Source organism: Octopus sinensis, linkage group LG20 (genome assembly GCF_006345805.1).
Source record: "Octopus sinensis linkage group LG20, ASM634580v1, whole genome shotgun sequence".
In the NCBI taxonomy this organism is placed as follows: domain Eukaryota; kingdom Metazoa; phylum Mollusca; class Cephalopoda; order Octopoda; family Octopodidae; genus Octopus; species Octopus sinensis.
In genome coordinates, this window is record NC_043016.1 from 6,725,795 (window position 1) to 6,733,580 (window position 7,786).

Consider the following 7,786-nt stretch of genomic DNA (forward strand, 5'->3'; position numbering starts at 1 on the left):
AGTCTCTACTCTCTTTCGTTGGCGGGGGTCGTGTAGGAGCGGGACTGTCATATATTGTTCAAGAATTCCTTTCTACAGGCGGTGAGAAGTGTTTTCCTTTTTGGTTGTTACTGTTCATGTTTTGTTATTATCTTTTATATTGTTGTTTGTTAATTTTTTTCTCTCATTGCTACTACTAATGTCGAGTGTCTGCACAGACGTTTCTAAGTCATGATTTAAGATTTAGTTGTTGCTGGTTAGTACCTAGTCAAGCCTGACCGTGGTCAGAAATATATTTAAAAGCATTGCGAATACGAACACTACACACACACACACACGCACGCACACACACACACACACACACACACACACACACACACACACACACAATCATAATGATAATCCTTGAATGGAATTTATAAACATTTTAATGTATCGCTACACGCGTTTCCACCAATTGCTTGTCTCTTATGATCACATTGCGTATTCCTGGGATGATTATAGTGTAGCCCGTAGTATCCATAGGCATCAGGTTGATCATCTTCATGCATTCATTTCTTGTACATAAAAGTAGACTTTTATGTACTTTAAAAAATAGACGTTTAGAAACTGCCACAAAGCAAGCAGCTGAAAAGATGTAACATATCTGTCGAAGGGTACACACGCACACACACACATGTATATATGTATGTATGTGTGTATATATATATATATCCAAACAAGAAAGCACAAAAAAAAAAACAACAACGCGAGGACGTGGAACAAATATAGTATTATTGGACGCTCAGGAAAGAAGGAAAGAAGGAGGGTTTAACGTTTCGAGCGGAGCTCTTCGTCGGAAACATAGGAGAAGGAAAGATCCAGAGAAGGGAAGACAGAGGAAAAAAATCGCCAACGGTACACACGAGGTCACAATATATATATATACTCTTTTCTCTTTACTCTTTTACTTTTTTACTTGTTTCAGTCATTTGACTGCGGCCATGCTGGAGCACCGCCTTTAGTCGAGCAAATCAACCCCAGGACTTATTCTTTGTAAGCCGAGTACTTATTCTATCGGTCTCTTTTTGCCGAACCGCTAAGTTACGGGAACGTAAACACGCCAGCATCGGTTGTCAAGCGGGGACAAACACAGACAGACAAACACACAGACATATACATATACATATATACGACAGGCTTCTTTCAGTTTCCGTCTACCAAATCCACTCACACGGCTTTGGTCGGCCCGAGGCTATAGAAGACACTTTCCCAAGGTGCCACGCAGTGGGACTGAACCCGGAACCATGTGGTTGGTAAGCAAGCTACTTACCACACAGCCACTCCTGCGCCTATATATATATATATATATATATATATATATATATATTGCATCGCAATCCTTAACATTTATGTATTAACTTTGTTGGGTACTTCACTAGCAATATATTGGATATATGTTATCCCATGGAGGGTTGCATTTACAACCCCTATCTCATTTTGTATATATATATATATATAATATATATATATATTATATATATATATATATATATATATGTATGTATGTATGTATGTATCTTTTAAATTTTGTTGAGAAACGTTTGAATATGCAAATAAACTCCTATTCTATTGCCGGCCACAGCCTAATGATGCTGACTCGTCAACCAGTGCATCGAGCAAGAATATGAGGGATCTAATTCACTGGTGATCTAAGCAAATAGCTACACTGAGTGAGTCCTATAATTGCTCATCCGATAGGCTCCAACCTCAAAGCCAAGGCTGGAGCTAGTGATCCGTAGTAGGTTTTCGAGTTTGCAGATCGGAAGGCAGCCCAAAAAGTTTGAAAATTAATTGTCTTCGTTCACTCTGCGCCTTAAAAAGCAGATAAAGGGACGGCCAAACTCTTGCTAGCACGTGCAACGCTGAGCAACAGGAGGAAAAAGAAGAAAAGAAACGCGAGAAAGAGAAGAGGAAAAGAGCAAAGAAATTCTGTTAATGGACTCTAGCAAAGAATTCTGTTGCTAGAGTCGTAACACATGTGAACCCAAGCCAACCCACTACCACCACTAACACTGACACATTGAACACTCAACAACAACAACAACAACAACAACAACAATAAGAACCCAATGTATTAAACAGCTGAGGTTTTGCTTCAATAGCAAAACCTACGCTGAATTCATTAATGTTTCTGTAGAACCTCTCAAAGACTACAAGAAATATGTTAAAAAGAAAAAGCGAAAGATGTGTTTCTATAAACACACCTCCAGATATTACAGACAATACAAACAAACGTACCATAGTGTACAAAACTATATCTTTAAAAAGTAGACGTTTAGAAATTGCCACAAAGCAAGCAGCTGAAAAGATGTAACATATTTGTCGAAGGGTAACAAATACGGCACAATTGAAGTCAGATTTGCTACAGAAGACGTAGGAAAACAACTCTGAGCAGCCCAGCTGGGAAACTGAGAACTTGTCCTAGCTCCAACATTCTTGCTGAACGTCACAGTTGTGGGCAGAAGGCCAAGATGTTATCAATGGGGACAGAATAATCACCTGAAAGCCGTCTGCCCACAACTAAAATAGGAGGAGGGCACTATACCCTTCATACAAGTATGGCCGTTTATTTATGCTATCTTAAGCTTTCTCTTAGGTTATATTATTTTATCTGACTTTTTTCTGAGTAAGGAGGAATATAATGATTAAACGTCACTTATACTTAAGTGTTATCATTATACCTAAAACTCGTACTACAGTATATAACGTCATAGAGACATATACACATGAAACGCTATGAATATTAACGATATGTATGTTGAATATTTTCTTCGTGTCCTTTTAACCGCTATAAGAAAATATAAATTAAGGATTACAGAAATGCATATTTATTTACACGCAGTTGAAAAAACAAACGCGAAGAGAAACATTTTCTTAATTATTTTTATTATATAAATACAACATTTTATATTATTTACAGTAGGAAGGAAAGATAGTTTTGTCAAGTAGAAGAACGAAGATAAATTCATTAACTAATTCGAAATTCTAACTAATACATTAATCAACAAATCAAAATAGACTTGTGATTAACTTTAGACATGGCATAAAAATTACCGATGTCTCAAAAGAGTGAATGTCGTGGAATTTAGTGACATCCAAAAAACACTGAAGTTTTTCCCGAAGTCCAGGGTTTTTATAACTGCTCAACTTAACTAAAAAGAATTGAAATCCATAACAAATTTTCTTTACGAAACTTTTAGAATCTTTATATGAGCAGTTATATTAACCAATGGAAAAAATGAAAATAATAATTCTTCGGCAATGACATTACGTCATACTGCCAATTCGCGCCATATTTCAAAATGGCTAAAATGGTTATTGCTACACAAGCACCACCCACACCACAACTGAAGTAACCCCAAGTACAGAAGCAGTCCCAACAATAGAAGAAACCTCAACGAAAGCAAGTAGAGAGGGCTTCAGCAAAAACACCACCACCACCACCAGCAACAACAACATCAACAACAACAACATCAACAACAACAACAACAATTATACGAGAGACAACAACGCCAACAATAACAAAGGCGCTGACCACTACCACCACCACCACCACCACTACCACCACCACCACCACCACCACCACCACTACCACCACCAAAGTGCCTACAAAAACACCAACAACAGCTCTTGCCAGAAGAACAAAAAAACACCAGCAAAGTTCGACCCACTGGACCTACCCTTTCCCGATTCTGACCACTCAGACAAGTCGTTCGGACAGGCCGACAGAATTGAGTGAAGCTGCACCCCGCCCCAAAAGCAATTAAAATCACCCGAAAGCAAAAACAACAACACACTAACACCCACGCTTCCAACACCTTCGCCAACACCACCACTACCAACAGCACAGTCACAGCCTGAATAAGGATTGTTTAAGGAGGTTGAACAAAACACACGTTTCAAGAGATTAATTCTCCAAACCCCCAAAATTCCTCTCACCACTGACTATGATGCTGATGCTCCCCCAATACCTCTGCTCGTGATCAGAGATGCACATATGGTCAGCCACCAAGGCAGATGTTCAACTGGTTAAGGTCAAACAACTGACAAGCAAGTTTGTGGTACATCAAGACAAAACGTGGACATGATAACACTTCAAACCAGTTAACATCTGAAGCCATGAGTGTCAGAGCCTGATATTGCATCGTGGGCATCTATCGTACGACGCGTCTTTCCGCAGCCCATCTCATTGATAGAGCAGCAGTCATGGGTCAAAAGTACACCTCCTCATCCATAACTGCCAGTCATCTGTATCTGTCTTCGCGTTCACATCTCTTGCAAACTAATATTACATTTTTCCTTCAATGCTTTTTCTTTTTTTTTTTGTTCATTTCTTGTTTAAATTTTTCTTTAGTTACACAATTTTCAGTTTTGTTGACGCCGGCCTTCTTCGTATGTTTCATCAATGGCTCCACGGCATTTTTTATATGTCACCCTAAGCTGTTTTCCTCTACTTCGATATAGTCCTAGTAATTGATCGGAAAACTCTCCCACCCTTTCTTCTGGACAAGTACAGCCTATCGGTGTCAATCTTAGGGTGGAAGGCTCCGTATACTGTCAACATTTTTTCTGGTCTTGGTATCCATTTTCTTCACTTTCCTCTTTTGCCATTTTATAACTCCATCTCCATACCGAAGTGATGCCCTTTATTCTCGACATATGTTTCGAAGGCTGCATATTCCTAATTCCGAATGAATAAGGAGTACATTATGCAGATTTCTCTTCAGGAAAATCAAGGAAACTTATGTCGACATCAAAATGCACAAAAAACTTTTAGTTGACCGCTCTCAAGGAGCCCGTGTGTTGATTTCTTGTTTAAATTCTTCTTCCATTACACAATTTTCAGTTTTGTTGACGCCGGCCTTCTTCGTATGTTTCATCAATGGCTCCACGGCATTTTTTATATGTCACCCTAAGCTTTTTTTCCTCTACTTCGATATAGTCCTAGTAATTGATAGGAAAACTCTCCCACCCTTTCTCCTGGACAAGTACAGCCTATCGGTGTCAATCTTAGGGTGGAAGGCTCCGTATACTGTCAACATTTTTTCTGGTCTTGGTATCCATTTTCTTCACTCTTCTCTTTTGCCATTTTATAACTCCTTCTCCATACCGAAGTGATGCTATCACTCACGTATCAACTGATTGGATTTTATTCTATCCAGTCAATTTTTGAGTGCAGCACCAATCCAAGTCTTCGGAAAGATTCCGTCTTCAGTTGCTCTTTCATTTCCTTCTCCATTATCTCGTTGAACTCTTGTACACCAAGGTATTTGTATCCTTTCGTTTCAATTTGCTCAATCAAATCTTTATTCGGTAATTCTATTCCTGCTAGGGACTGTATCTTGCCCCCTTTTAGGTAGATTATACCGCACTTCTTGAGTCCACATTCCTTTCCAATATCGGTACTAAACCAGTGGACCGTGTTCACCAAGGAACTAACTCGTATCTCATTTTTGCCATACAGTTTCAAATCTTCCATTATTATTATTATTGTTGTTGTTGTTGTTGTTTTTATTATTATTGTTATTCAGTAGTTTTATTTTTATATCGTGCTTTCACTTCACTACCGAGCGCAGCTCTGTGTGCCTTAGGTATGTGCTGTGATTTGCTGTGATGGTCTGATGGTTACTGTATTGAAAGTGTTGTTGTTGTTATTATTATTATTATTATATATTATTATTATTATTATTATATTATTATTATTATTATCACCATCATCATCATCATCATATCATCATCATCATCATCATCATCATATCATCATTATTATTATAATTATAATTATTATTATTATATTATTATTATATTATTATATTATTATTATTATTAATTATTATATTATTATTATATTATTATTATTATTATATTATCATAGACGTTGCACAGTATACAATATCATGAGGTTGTTGATTGAAGATATTGTGTCTACCGGGTGTTTGTACTGTCCGTAAAGTCACAACAAGGACTTCAGACAGGGAGTACTTGACGCAATATGCGTGCAGTTCCAAATAATGCCGACTTTTGCAATACATCTAGATTGTAGGGTATTTCTAAAAATTTCAGATGCTTTTTTTTCAGATTGTGTGGTATTGAACCCAGTGCTCCGATGACAATAGGGATAACCTTCATGTTTGACTCTCGTCAGATGACCACATCCAGCAGACTAAGGTGACACTTGTTTACGTTTCAAGAGCCCTGCGAAGAATTCTTGCACTTCCAATCAATGCTGATTTTTGTGGGTGTTCTACCTTCACACTTGCACAGATCTTCTTTTAGCCATGTTGGTTGTTGATTGCTGATACTTCTAAGTGCGTCCATTACTATTGGTATCACGTCTATTCTCTTCATTGACCACAACCTTCCTATTTCCCACTTTAAATCGTCGTAGTAGTTTAGTTTTTCTTCTTCTTCTTTCACATTGATCCTGTTATCACCGGGAGATAATACGTCGATTATCATGCATGTTCTTTCTTTTATATTCACCACAACAATGTCCAGTTTCCGATGTCTGGTCAGGTGATCTCACTGTGTCATTGCATCCCGCAGAATTTTGCAATTCTCATTCTCGGCGACTCCATCTGGAGTTTGCTCATGCCATGTATTTGCTGCTTGTAGCTCGTAATTTCTACAGAGCTTCCAATGGATCATTCTTGCCACATTGTCATGGCGTCTTTTATATTCGCGTTGTGCCAATTTCGAGCATTCACTAACAAAGTACCATAGCGGTTCATCCCTCTCACCACACATTCTGTATTTGTCGCTGTCGGTAGTGTTGTCTATTCTGCATTTCATATAGTTAGTCCTAAACGCTTGTACTTGAGCTGCGTATATGAGTGCTTCTGTCTCTATCTTCAGGCCACACTTCCTCATCCATAACCACCGGCCCTATGTATCTGTCTTGGCGTTCACATCTCTTGCAAACTGACCGTACATTTTTTCCTTTCATACTTTTTATTATTTTTTTATCTTTGTGTTCATTTCTTGTTTAAATTTTTCTTCCATTACACAATTTTCAGTTTTGATGATGCCGGCCTTCTTCGTGTGTTTCAACAATGGCTCCACGACATTTTTTACATACCATCCTAAGCTGTTTTCCTCTACTTCAATATAGTCCTAGCAACTGATCAAACCTTTCACACCCTTTCTTCTGGACAAGTATAGCCTATCAGTATCACTCTTAGGGTAGAAGGGTCTGAATACTCTCAAAATTATTCTTGTCTTTGTATCCATTTTCATCAGTTCTTTCTTTGCCATTTTATAATATCAGCTCCATCAGAAGTGATGCTATCGCCCACCTATTAACCGCCTGGATTTTATCCCATCCGTGAACGCAACACCAACCTTAGTCTTTGGAAATATTCCCTCCTCAGTTGTTCTTTCATTTCCTTTTGCGTCAAAATCTTGCATGCCAAGGTATTTGTAGCCTTCTGTTTAAATTTGTTTTATCAGTTCTCTATTCGGTAATTCTATCCCTGCGAGGGGCTGTGTATTATTATTATTATTATTATTATTATTATTATTATTATTATTATTATTATTATTATTATTATTATTATTATTATTATTGTTATTATTATATTTTGTATTACTTTTTTTAGTATATTATTATTATCATCATCATCATCATCATCATTATAATAATAATAATAATAATAATAATAATAATAATAATAATAATTATTATTATTATTTTATTAGACAATACAAAGAGCGCTATGCGATTGCAAACAGATGTTTTATTGGCTGAACGATATTTCGAAAGCTT